A 13,502-nucleotide genomic window follows, 5' to 3' on the forward strand; every position below is an offset into this window, starting at 1 on the left:
TATATTCAATGACCCACCCTCCCCTGTTTTCTCAGAAAGAAAACACCACAGACCAGCAACTCTCTTGAGAGAAAAAAAATTCTCCTCATCTCAGTCTTGAATGGAAGACCCCTTATTTTGAAACTGTGTCCCCCTAGTTCTTATCTCTCCCACAAAGGGAAATCTCCATCACATATCCTCAGGGATTTCACTCAATGCCAGTTCACCATTCACTCACACTGGCTGGATGAGGTAGGTGCAGTTGTGGGGCCCACACTGCCACAAGAGTCCAGGAGGGTGATGACGAGATGCAGTGAGGACCCAAGGAAGGGAGGAAGTTAAAACAATCACCATCACCAGGGAAAAGGTGCTGAGAAAACTATTAGACCCAAAGGCTGACAATTCAACAGGGCCAGATGGCCTGCATCCTAGGGTCTTAAAAGAAGTAGCTACGGGGATAGTGGAGGCATTGGTTATAATCTTACAAAATTCCTTCGAGTAGTATGAGCTGACCAAACAGGAAATAAAAAGTAGAGAAAAATTAGTCATTTTTAGATTGGCAAGCTGTAACTGTGGAGTGTCACTGAGATCAGTGTTGGGTCTCACCTAATTACAATCTATATCAATGACTTGGATGAAGACACTGAACGCATGCTAGCTAAATCTACTGATCACACAAAGATAGGTAGGGAAGTCAGTTGTCAAGAGGACATAAAGGGCAGGATTTTTCAGACGTGTGATGGGTTTGTGAGTGTGCGAGTTGAGAGTGATGAGAAGAGTGACCCACACTGGCAGAACGGAGATCATCCATCCTCTTTCAACACTGTCCTCTTTTGCAGGGTGTTGGTACAGACTACTGCTACCATGATGGATTAGTGAACTTGCCTGCTGGTCTTCAGCCAGAGCGGGAGTAGAGGACAATCCTGGTGGCAGGCGGGGCCAAAAAATCCTGCCCTTTATGCCCTCTTGACATTTCCTACCTATCTTTCTGTCATCAGTAAATTTAGCTACCATGCATTTGGTGCCTTCATCCAAGTCATTGATATAGATAGTAAATAGTTAAGACCCCAGCATTGATCCCCGTGACAATCCATAGTTACAGCTTGCCAACCTGAAAATGACCCGTCATTCCCTACTCTCTACTTCCTGTTTCGTCAGCTCATACTAGCCTAAGGAATTATGGAAGATTATAACCACTGCCTCTACTGTCACCCTCATCCCCTTCAACTTCCTCCTCATTGGACGAATTGTGCAGCTCTTGCATCTCCTCGTTATCCAGGTCCTCTCCCCTTTACTTTGCCAGGTTGTGTAGCACGCAACAATCCGCCATGATGTGCGACACCCTCTGGGGAGTGTACTGCAGCGCTCCCCCAGTTTCTGTCCAGGCACCGGAACCTCATTTTCAGGATGCCAATGATGTGCTCAACCAAACTCCAGGTTGCGCAGGAGCCTCGTACTTTCTCTCACCAGGAGTCTGAGGCCGCCACACGGGTATCATCAGCCACGCCCTTTGTGGGTAGCCCTTGTCTCCAAGAAGCCAGCCTTGCATTCTGTGGTGCCTGGAAGATTCCAGGGATCTGAGACTTGCTGAGGATGTACAAGTCATGGACATTTCCGGGTACCTTGCACATATGTGCATGATTCATTTGTTATGGTCGTAGGTCAGCGGAACATGAGAAAGTGGAAGCCTTTGCAGTTCACTACTGTACTGCTTGTTGCCAAGGAGGTTTAAGAGCCATGTGGGTGCAGTTGATGGCACCCTGCACCTGTGGGAATCTGTAACTCTCAGCATATCCCAGCGCTCTTGCTTCCTGGCTTGCTTGATCTCTGTCAAAATTGATAAAGATGTGTGTCTTGGCAAAAAGAGTGCCCGTGACCTCCTGGATACATTTATGGGCGGAGGCTTGTAGATCCTGCAAAGGACCCCAGTGGAGCTCTGGAAGGAGCCACTGCCATAGAAATTGAGCGCAGCAGTAACTTTGACTGCCGATGGCATTGGATGCCCTCTGAGTCCCCATGATGCCAAATCCTGCAGAAGGTGGCATATGTATGTGACCAATTCCCTTGACATGCAAAGGCATCAGCGATACAGGTTCCTGCTCATCTACAGGTGGCACATGCGCCGTCTATAGACCCTCGGTCTAGCGATGTGCATATGAATGATGGCTCTGTGGGGCTCATCCTCTTCGTGCAGAGGAGGCTGAGCAACCTCTTAGTCTTCAGGGTTCTGCTCCTCCCTTTGGTGAGCCAGGCGCCTTTGTCATCTTCTTCTCTCCTGCCTATAGCAATCAAGCAGACAGTGAGATCACCGGGCTCCATGTTCCTGATTGTCTCCTTACTGCAGTATCAAAGAGAGAGACGCGAGGGTCAGCATATGTCTCCTAAGGACCTCTTTTGGTCAAGTCATCACCTGTGGCTGTCTCTCAAGGCCCCCTAATGCATGCCAGAGAGTCTAGGCCACCACATGGATGTCCGGTGTTAGTGCGCATGATGGCTCACCATGCTCACACCCAGCACCACCCTACACCACATGACCAAGTGGCAGCAGCTTCAGCCACTCAACTGCATCCTGAACTCTAATCTCAGGCACAGGCATTTTCCTAACCAAGGCTTTGCTTGTACCATGAAGGTGACTTCTCAATGTCAACTGAAACATAATTCAAGGGATGCACCCCTCCATCAGTGTTTGATGAGCACTTTTTCCAAAAGGACCCTCAGGCCTGCTCAGTCACACAATGGTTCTGCAGCACCAGAGCATTCATTTGAGATTGAAGTGTACGTGCGAGGGATTAACAGTAGAGGAGCAATCACTGGCACTGTGAGGAACTAGTGCTGCTTGAGTGGGCACAATTGCTTGACTAGGATGATTCCAAGCATGTCAACTGAGCTCAAGCTAAATGCTCTCAGCTGCAGTGGAGTGCTCATCTTTGACATGTTTTGCCATTAGCCCAGGCATTTTCTTCCCCCCACCCCACCCTCCCCAACCCACCCCCATGTGTTTGTGCTCAAACTTGGGTCAGTGCTGCCATGATGCTCCCCTGGCCCCCAAGGTTCCCTTCTTCCTCTTCCCCTTTGCATTGCTGTCCTTGCCCCAAGTTTGCCTTTTCCCTCTTCTCCCCGCCACTGTTGCCCTGCCCCAAGGTTCCCTTCTCCCCCTTACCCCCACCGCCCCCCGGCCTTCCACTGTCACCCTTGTCCCGAGGTTCCCTTCTCCCCGGCACTGCCGCCTTTGCCCCGGCGCCACAAGCCATCTACGATGAAGCCGCGGCGGAGACTTGAGCATGAGACCTTTGAATCTGTGAAGCCACTGGGATCATCGCAACTGCTATGCAAAGTTGAGCGCACTTACCTCCAAGTTCCCATTGAAGTTGAGGTCGCCAGGTGCACGCCTTTTAAAGGCAGTGACATCACCCCGACATGGGATTTAAATTTGATGTGGGGTGGATGATTCCAGCGTGTGGCCACAATAATGAGATGTAAATTTATTAGAAGTAAGTTCCCAATGTTCGACGACGGGAACCACGGCCCCGCCTTTGATGGAGGAGGGGACAATCACGTCCTGGATTTACATCATCAGGAAACGCAATTAGTGCCTGCTCGTGAGGTTCTCCAATCTCACTAACAAACATGCCGAGTATGGAAAATCCCAGCCAGACACAAAATACCTGTTCAATGTCTCCGCCATTTCCTTGTTTTCCATTATCAATTCTTCAGACTCACTCTCTAGGGGAGCAACAACTAGCTTGGGCCTATGTCCATTGGAGCTTTGAGGAATGAGAGTTGATCTTATTGAAACATGTAAGATCCTGAGGGGACTTGATAGCATGGATACCGGGCAGACGTTTCCTCTTGTGGGGGAGATCAGAGCTAGGGAGTATACTTTAAGGATAAGAGGTCTCCCCTTTAAGACAGAGATCAGGAAATTTATTTTCTCTCAGGGAGTTGTTAGTCTGTGCAATTCTTGTCCCCAGAAAGCAGTGGAGGCTGGGCTATTGATTTTATTCAAGGCCTAGATATATAGATTTTTGATCGACAAGGGAGTGAAGAGTTATGGGAGGCAGGCAGGAAAGTGGAGCTGAGACCTCAACCAGATCAGCCACGATCCTATCTAATGGTGGAGCAGACTCGAAGGGCCGAATAGTCTATTCCTAGTTCTATCTGCTATGTTTCTATGTTAAAGTCATAGAATCATAGAGGTCTACAGTACAGAAAAGGCCCTTTGGCCCATCGAGTCTGCACCAATCCAAGAAGTACTTAACTATTCTAATCCCATTTTCCAGCACTAGGCCCATAGTCTTCTATGCCATGGCATCACAAGTGCACATCCAAATGCTTCTTAAATGTTATGAGGTTTACTGCCTCTACCACCCTTTCAGGCAATGAGTTCCAGATTCCCACCACCCTCTGGGTGAAAAAATTTTTCTTCACATCCCCTCTAAACATCCTGCCCCTTACCTTAAATCTATGCCCCTTGGTTATCGATCCCTCCACCAAGGGGAAAAGTTCCTTCATGTCTACCCTATCTATGCCTCTCATAATTTTATACCCCTCAATCTCCTCTGCACCAGGAAAAATAATCCCAGTCTATCCAATCTCTCCTCATAATTAAAACACTCCAGCCCAGGCAACATCCTGGTAAATCTCCTCTGCACTCTCTCTAGTGTAATCACATCCTTCCTACAATGCAGATACCAGAACTGTCGCAATACTCTAGCTGTGGCCTAACCAGCGTTTCATACAGTTCCAGCATAACCTCCCTGCTCTTATATTCTATGCCTCGGCTAATGAAGGCAAGTATCCCATATGCCTTCTTAACCACCTTATCCACCTGTCCCGCTACCTTAAGAGACCGGTGGACATGCACATCAAGGTCCGTCTGATCCTCAGTACTTCCCAGGGTCTTACTATTCATCATGTGTTCCCGTGCCTTGTTTGTCCTACCCAAGTGCATCACCTCACACTTAACCAGATTAAATTCCATTTACCACTGATCAGCCCATCTGACAGCCCGTCTATATCCTCCTGCAATCTAAAGCTATCCTCCTCACTATTTACCACCCCACCAATTTTTGTGTCATCCGCGAACTTACTGATCAACCCTCCTACATTCAAGTCTAAATCGTTTATATGTACCACAGACAGCAAGGGACCCAACACCGATCCCTGTGGAACCCCACTGGACATGGGCATCTAGTCACAAAAACATCCCTTGACCATCACCCTCTGCTTCTTGCCACTCAGCCAATTCTGGATCCAATTTGCCAAACTGCCTTGGATCCCATGGGCTCTTACCTTCGTTATCAGTTTCCCGTGCGGGACCTTATCAAAAGCCATGCTGAAATCCAAGTAGACTACGTCAAATGCATTGCACTCATCTACATACCTGGTCACCTCTTCTAAAGATTCAATCAAATTGGTCAGACATGACCACCCCTTAACAAAACTATGCTGACTGTCCTTGATTAATCCCTGCCTCTCCAAGTGTAAATTAATTCTGTCCCTCAGAATTGCTTCCAATAGTTTCCCCACCACCGAGGTTAAACTGACTGGCCTGTAGTTCCCTGGTTTATCCCTTCCTCCCTTCTTGAATAGCGATACCACATTGTCTGTCCTCCAGAGAGGTATTGAAAATTATTGCCAGTGCTCCTGCTATCTCCTCCCTTGCCTCATTCAACAGACTGGGATACATTTCATCCGGGCCTGGAGATTTATCTACTTTTAAGCCTGCCAGACCACTTAGAACCGCCTCCCTTTCTATGGTAATTTCTTCATTTATATCACAGTCCTTCTGCCTGATTTCCATACCCACGTCTTCCCTCTCACTTGTGAACACCGACACAAAGTATTCATTTAGAACCCTACCTACGTCTTCCGGCTCCACACACAAATTACCATTATGGTCCTTAATAGGCCCTATTCTTTCTCTAGTTATCCTCTTACTCTCAATGTACTTGTAAAAAAACTTTGTATTTATTTTACCTGCCAATGCTTTTTCATGCCCCCTTTTTGCTCTCCTAATTTCCTTTTTAAGTTCCCCTTTACACATTCTATACTCCTCTAGGGCTTCCGCTGTTTTGAGCCCTCGGTATCTGCCTTAAGCCTCCCTTTTTCTCTTTATCCAATCCTGAATATCTCTTGACATCCAGGGTTCCCTGGATTTGTTGGTCCCACCCTTTGTCTTCACTGGAATTTGTTGGCCCTGTACTCCCCCTATTTCCTTCTTAAATGAGTCCCACTGCTCTGATGCAGATTTAGCTAAGTAGCTGCTCCTAGTCCACTCTGGCCAAATCATATCTGATCTTATTAAAAGCGGCCTTCCCCCAATTTAGAACCCTGATTTCCGGCCCGTTCTTGTCCTTTTCCATAGCAACCTTGAATCTAACGGGGTTATGATCACTATCTGCAGAATGCTCCCCCACTGATACCTCCACCACTTGCCCAGCTTCATTCCCTAAAATTAAGTCCAGGACCAACCCCTCTCTTGTATGACCTTCTACGTACTGGCTTAAAAAGCTCTCCTGGATGCATTTTAAGAATTCCACTCCCTCTAAACCTATCACACTATGGCTAACCCAGTTAATGTTGGGAAAGTTGAAAACCCCCACTATTACTACCTTATTATTTTTACACTTTTCTGAAATTTGCCTATATATCTGCTCTTCTATTTCTCTCTGACTGTTTGGGGGGCCTATAGTACACTCCCAGCAATATGATTGCTCCTTTTTTGTTTTTAAGTTCTACCTATTTGGCTCCATTTGAGGAGCCTTCTAAGATGGTCAGCCCTCATTACTGCTGTAATTGATTCCTTGATTAACATTTCAATACCCCCTCCTCTTTTACCTCCTCTCCTGTGTCGCCTGAAGACCCTATATCCTGGAATATTGAGCTACCAATCCTGCCCCTCTCTCAACCATATCTCTGTGACAGCAATGACATCATACTTCCATCTGTTAATCTGTGCCCTCAACTCATCTGCCTTATTTGTCAGACTCCTTGCATTAAAATAAATACCATCCAACCTTGCCAAACTCCCTTGTGCCTTAACTGGCCTATAATTTCTATGCCTTCCAGACTCAACTGCTCTCTCTTCTAATTTTGGCTGTGCGTCTCCCCCTGCTGATCCTCCTCTCAGGATTCCATTCCCCAGCCAAGTTAGTTTAAACCCTCCCCAAAAGCACTAGCGAACCTCCCTGCATTTGGAGTCCAAGTGCTCTGTCATTTTGTCCCTGATGATATTTTCCAGTAACTTCCCACAACTGACATTAAATAGACCAGTCTATAGCTTTCTGATTACACTCTCATTTCTTCCTTAAATGATGGAGTGACATTTACAATTTGGGAAGAACTTCATTACTTTAGTGTTACATGCTTGGACCAACCTGCCAGTGAGGCAGAGGCAGCATTAGAAACCTTCAGAAAGTATGGCTGTATTCTCCTCTGTTACATTTAAGTTACATTTAAGCAAGGTAGGGCAGAATCTTCTGGTCGGCATGAGGAGGCGGGCCCCTCATGCTGATGCGTAAAATGACGAGCGGTGATGTCGGGCATGTGTTCTGACATCACCATGCATCGTTCTGATCTTCCGTTCAGCGGGCATGCACCGGAATCGGCTGTGCGCCTGCTGAACCGTCAAAGGCCTGTTAAGGCCATTAATCAGGCAATTAAGCCAATTGAGAAAGCTGTCTGTCCAACCTTAACATTGGCGGGAAATGTGTAAATGATTTTTTAGCTTCTTTATTTAAAATTCACATTGTGAACCTGCTTGTTTTGAAGGCAGTTTTTTTTGGAGAACAAACTGAGAAAAGAAGGCTACCTTGAGTGGCTCCCTCTCTCTATGGGGAGAATTTTCTGAGGCCTGCACTTTTTCGCACATGCACGCGAAAGAGCACAGAAATCTCCCTGAGACAGCTCCGTGCCTCAGGGCGATAAAGTTCACAATGTGAATTTTAAATAAAGAAGCTAAAAAATCATTTACACATTTCCCGCCAATGTTAAGGTTGGACAGACAGCTTTCTCAATTGGCTTAATTGCCTGATTAATGGCCTTAACAGGCCTTTGACGGTTCAGCAGGCGCACAGCCGATTCCGGTGCATGCCCGCTGAACGGAAGATCAGAACGATGCATGGTGATGTCAGAACACATGCCCGACATCACCGCTCGTCATTTTACGCATCAGCGTGAGGGGCCCGCCTCCTCATGCCGACCAGAAGATTCTGCCCTACCTTGCTTAAAATTGTGTGTGGCTATCGACCTGTAGCCAGAGAACCCTCGTCTGAGTGTAACTAGTCTGCATTTGGACCTGCAAAGCTGAGACCAATGGTAGCAATTTCCAGCATCCATGGGGACCAGTGGCCTGTCTGCACATGAGAGAACTCCAAGTCAACAGCATCGAGACCCTGTGGACTTCAGCCTTTATTTTATAACACGTTTTTAGAGAAAGACTCTATCTGTTTGTTCTTTGTTTGTCTATGGACAGAATTTTCACCTCAGTGGGCGGGCGCGCGCCCAACCCACTCAAGTGTGATATGACATGCATTGACGTCGGGCGAACATCCCGATATATGGGTCAGTGGGTGCACACGGGAATCGACAGCTCGCCCGCCAGCAATTAGAAGGCCTATTAAGACCATTAAAGAAATAATTAACTTAAAATTTTCACTGCCCGTCCAACATTATGGTTGGCAGGCAGGCGTAAAGGCCAACTTTTTAGGAAACCTCATCCATGGGTGGGATGAGGTTTCCAACAGCATATAAAAATAAAATTACAATTTTACATCTCATTCATAACATGTCCCTGCTCAGGTGACAGAGTCACATGAGGGCACATGTTTTTTAACATTTAAAAATTCTTTATTTTGGTTTTTCAGAACTCTTCATCTCCCTGAGGCAGCTCTGTGCCTCAGGGGGTTTTTTCCAAAGCGCACACACACACACACACATGCGCAAAGTTCCACGCTTGCCCTCCTCCCCCGCCCGCACAGGCAGCGCTGAGCACTGCAGCACGTGTTAAGTGGCCCGCTGGAGTGAAATCATGGTCCAGCCCCGATCACCCCCACCCAGCCCACCTCAAAAGGGAAAAATTCTGCCCTATATGTGTGCCTGTGTGTGTGCTGGGAGAATTCTTTACGAAGAGAAAGATAGTTACACTTCTCGATTACAATTGTGTGTTAACCAGTACTTGCAACTTGTTAAAAAAAGTCTTGTTTTAAAATAAACTAATTGTTCTGAGTTTTTGAAATAAGCCTGGTCAGAGTTTCTTTTCTTCTGGGTACTAGAGGTATAGGTACACAATTGGCCATTCCGGTGAGAAAATTAAAGATTTAAATTAGTGGTAAGGCCCTCAGAGTAGTGGGGCTTGATAATTCGTGCACTCCTCCCACCCAAGTTGCAAAACAGAATTACCTGGAAAAACTCAGCAGGTCTGGCAGCATCGGCGGAGAAGAAAAGAGTTGATGTTTCGAGTCCTCATGACCCTTCAACAGAACTGAGTGAATCTAAGGAGAGGGGTGAATTACAAGTTGGTTTAAGTTTGCGGGGGTGGGGGGAGGGGGGGGTGGTTGTAGGGACAACCAAGCAGTGAAAGGAGCAGATAATCAAAAGATGTCACAGACAAAAGAACACAGAGGCGTTGAAGGTGGTGATATTATCTAAACAAATGTGCTAATTAAGAATGAATGGTAGGGCACTCAAGGTACAGCTCTAGTGGGGGTGGGGTGGAAAGGCTAGCAGGGCATAAAAGATTTAAAAATAATGGAAATAGGTGGGGAAAGAAAAATCTATATAAATTATTGGAAAAAACAAAAGGAATGAGGAAGAAACAGAAAGGGGGTAGGGATGGAGGAGGGAGTTCAAGATCTAAAGTTGTTGAATTCAATATTCAGTCCAGAAGGCTGTAAAGTGCCTAGTCGGAAGATGAGGTGCTGTTCCTCCAGTTTGCGTTGGGCTTCACTGGAACAATGCAGCAAGCCAAGGACAGACATGTGGGCAAGAGAGCAGGGTGGAGTGTTAACATGGCAAGCGACAGGGAGGTTTGGGTCATTCTTGCAGACAGACCGCAGGTGTTCTGCAAAGCAGTCGCCCAGTTTACGTTTGGTCTCTCCAATGTAGAGGAGACCGCATTGGGAGCAACGAATGCAGTAGACTAAGTTGGGGGAAATGCAAGTGAAATGCTGCTTCACTTGAAAGGAGTGTTTGGGCCCTTGGACGGTGAGGAAAGAGGAAGTAAAGGGGCAGGTCATGCATCTTTTGCGTGGGCATGGGAACGTGCCATAGGTGGGGGTTGAGGAGTAGGAGGTGATGGAGGAGTGGACCAGGGTGTCCCGGAGGGAACAATCCCTATGGAATGCCGTCAGGGGGGTGAAGGGAAGATGTGTTTGGTAGTGGCATCATGCTGGAGTTGGCGGAAATGGCGGAGGATAATCCTTTGAATGCGGAGGCTGGTGGGGTGGTAAGTGAGGACAAAGAGGACCCTATCATGTTTCTGGGAGGGAGGAGAAGGCATGAGTGCGGATGCGCGGGTGATAGGCCGGACACAGTTGAGGGCCCTGTCAACGACAGTGGGTGGAAAACCTCGGTTAAGGAAGAAGGAGGACATGTCAGAGGAACTGTTTTTGAAAGTAGCATCATCAGAATAGATGCGACGGAGGCGAAGGAACTGAGAGAATAGGATGGAGTCCTTACAGGAAGCAGGGTGTGAGGAGCTGTAGTCGAGGTAGCTGTGGGAGTCGGTAGGCTTGTAATGGATATTGGTGGACAGTCTATCACCAGAGATTGAGACAGAGAGGTCAAGGAAGGGAAGGGAACTGTCAGAGATGGACCATGTGAAAATGATGGAGGGATGGAGATTGAAAGCAAAATTAATAAATTTTTCCAAGTCCCGAGGAGAGCATGAAGCAGCACCGAAGTAATCATCGATGTACCGGAGAAAGAGTTATGGAAGGGAGCCGGAGTAGGACTGGAACAAGGAATGTTCCTCATATCCCATAAAGAGACAGGCATAGCTGGGGCCCATGTGGGTACCCATAGCCACACCTTTTATTTGGAGGAAGTGAGAGGAGTTGAAGGAGGAATTGTTCAGCGTGAGAACAAGTTCAGCCAGATGGAGGAGAGTAGTGGTGGATGGGGATTGTTCGGGCCTCTGTTCGAGGAAGAAGCTAAGGGCCCTCAGACCATCCTGGTGGGGGATGGAGGTGTAGAGGGATTGGACGTCCATGGTGAAGAGGAAGCGGTTGGGGCCAGGGAACTGGAAATTGTTGATGTGACATAAGGTGTTAGAGGAATCACGGATGTAGGTGGGAAGGGACTGGACAAGGGGAGAGTCAAGATAACGAGAAATGAGTTCCGTGGGGCATGAGCAAGCTGACACGATTGGTCTACCGGGACAGTTCTGTTTGTGGATTTTGGGTAGGAGGTAGAAGCGGGCCGTCCGAGGTTAGGCGACTATCAGGTTGGAAGCTGTGGGAGGAAGATCTCCAGAGGAGATGAGGTCAGTGACAGTCCTGGAAACAATGGCTTGATGTTCAGTGGTGGGGTCATGGTCCAGGGAGAGGTAGGAGGAAGTGTCTGCGAGTTGACGCTCAGCCTCCGCGAGGTAGAGGTCAATGCGTCAGACAACAACAGCACCACCCTTGTCAGCGGGTTTGATGACAATGTTGGGGTTGGACCTGAGAGAATGGAGTACAGTAAGTTCAGAGAGAGATAGATTAGAATGGGTGAGAGGAGCAGAGAAATTGAGACGACTAATGTCACGCCGACAGTTCTCAATGAAAAGATCAAGAGAAGGTAAGAATCCAGAGGGAGGGGTCCAGGTGGAGGGAGAATATTGGAGGTGGGTAAAAGGATCCGTTGAACGGGGAGAGGACTCCTGCCCAAAGAAGTGAGCCCGGAGGCGAAGACGGAGGAAGAAGAGTTCAGCATCGTGCAGAGCCCAAAATTCATTGAGATGAGGGCGTAAGGGTATGAAACTAAGTCCTTTGCTGAGCACTGAACGTTCAGCATCGGAGAGGGGAAGGTCAGGGGGTATAGTGAATACACGGCCGGGGCTGGGATTGGAAGAAGGGGTGGGGACGGAGGGACAGGCAGGGGTGGAGGGTCCTAGATGGGTGTTGGTGTTGATGAGTTGTTGGAGTTTGCATTCCTTAGCACTTGAGAGAAAGAGAAAAAGTTTCTTGTTGAGGCGTCAGATGAGACGAAGAATAAAATGAAACTGGGGGCACGTGCGGCTTTGAAAAAGGTTGCGGTGGTGCTGCTGGAGGGAGAGGTCGAGTGTGTTCATATGGCGGCGCATGGCACTGAGTGTGGATCCCAGAATGTGACGGGAACAGCAGTCCGAGAAACGTTTTATGTCCCAAAGATACCTGTCATCCTGGGTGGGTTTGAAACATGAGTGATGGAATTTCAATTGAAATCCACGTGGGGTAAGTCGGAGAGGAGACAGTCACTGAGAAAGGAGATATGGCTGTGAAAGCAGGTTTTAGTAAACACCTTGTCAAACACCAGGAGAGAAATGGAAAGCAATGAAGGTGAACAAGGCAAAAGAGAGATATGGACATCTTGTCGCAGAGAGGAACAAAACTTCTTCAAGATAGGCATTCCTCGAAGAGGAGTGGCAGTCAATTAAACAAAGAAATAAAAACAAAAAACTGCGGATGCTGGAAATCCAAAACAAAAACAGAATTACCTGGAAAAACTCAGCAGGTCTGGCAGCATCGGCGGAGAAGAAAAGAGTTGACGTTTCGAGTCCTCATGACCATTCAACAGAACTGAGTGAATCTAAGGAGAGGGGTGAATTATAAGCTGGTTTAAGTTTGGGGGGGGGGGAAGTGGGGGGAGGGTGGTGTTGGGTGGGGGGAGAGAGGTGGTGGGGGGGCGGTGGTGTGGTTGTAGGGAAAAGCAAACAGTGATAGGAGCAGATAATCAAAAGATGTCACAGACAAAAGAACAAAAGAACACAGAGGCGTTGAAGGTGGTGATATTATCTAAACGAATGTGCTAATTAAGAATGGATGGTAGGGCACTCAAGGTACAGCTCTAGTGGGGGTGGGGTGGAAAGACTAGCAGGACATATAAGATTTTAAAATAATGGAAATAGGTGGGAAAAGAAAAATCTATATAAATAATTGGAAAAAACAAAAGGAATGGGGAAGAAACAGAAAGGGGGTGGGGATGGAGGAGGGAGTTCAAGATCTAAAGTTGTTGAATTCAATATTCAGTCCGGAAGGCTGTAAAGTGCCTAGTCGGAAGATGAGGTGCTGTTCCTCCAGTTTGCGTTGGGCTTCACTGGAACAATGCAGCAAGCCAAGTACAGACATGTGGGCAAGAGAGCAGGGTGGAGTGTTAAAATGGCAAGCGACAGGGAGGTTTGGGTCATTCTTGCAGACAGACCGCAGGTGTTCTGCAATGCAGTCGCCCAGTTTAGGTTTGGTCTCTCCAATGTAGAGGAGACCACATTGGGAGCAACGAATGCAGTAGACTAAGTTGGGGGAAATGCAAGTGAAATGCTGCTTCACTTGAAAGGAGTGTTT

Source organism: Carcharodon carcharias, chromosome 12 (assembly GCF_017639515.1).
Source record: "Carcharodon carcharias isolate sCarCar2 chromosome 12, sCarCar2.pri, whole genome shotgun sequence".
Classification (NCBI taxonomy): Eukaryota; Metazoa; Chordata; class Chondrichthyes; order Lamniformes; family Lamnidae; genus Carcharodon; species Carcharodon carcharias.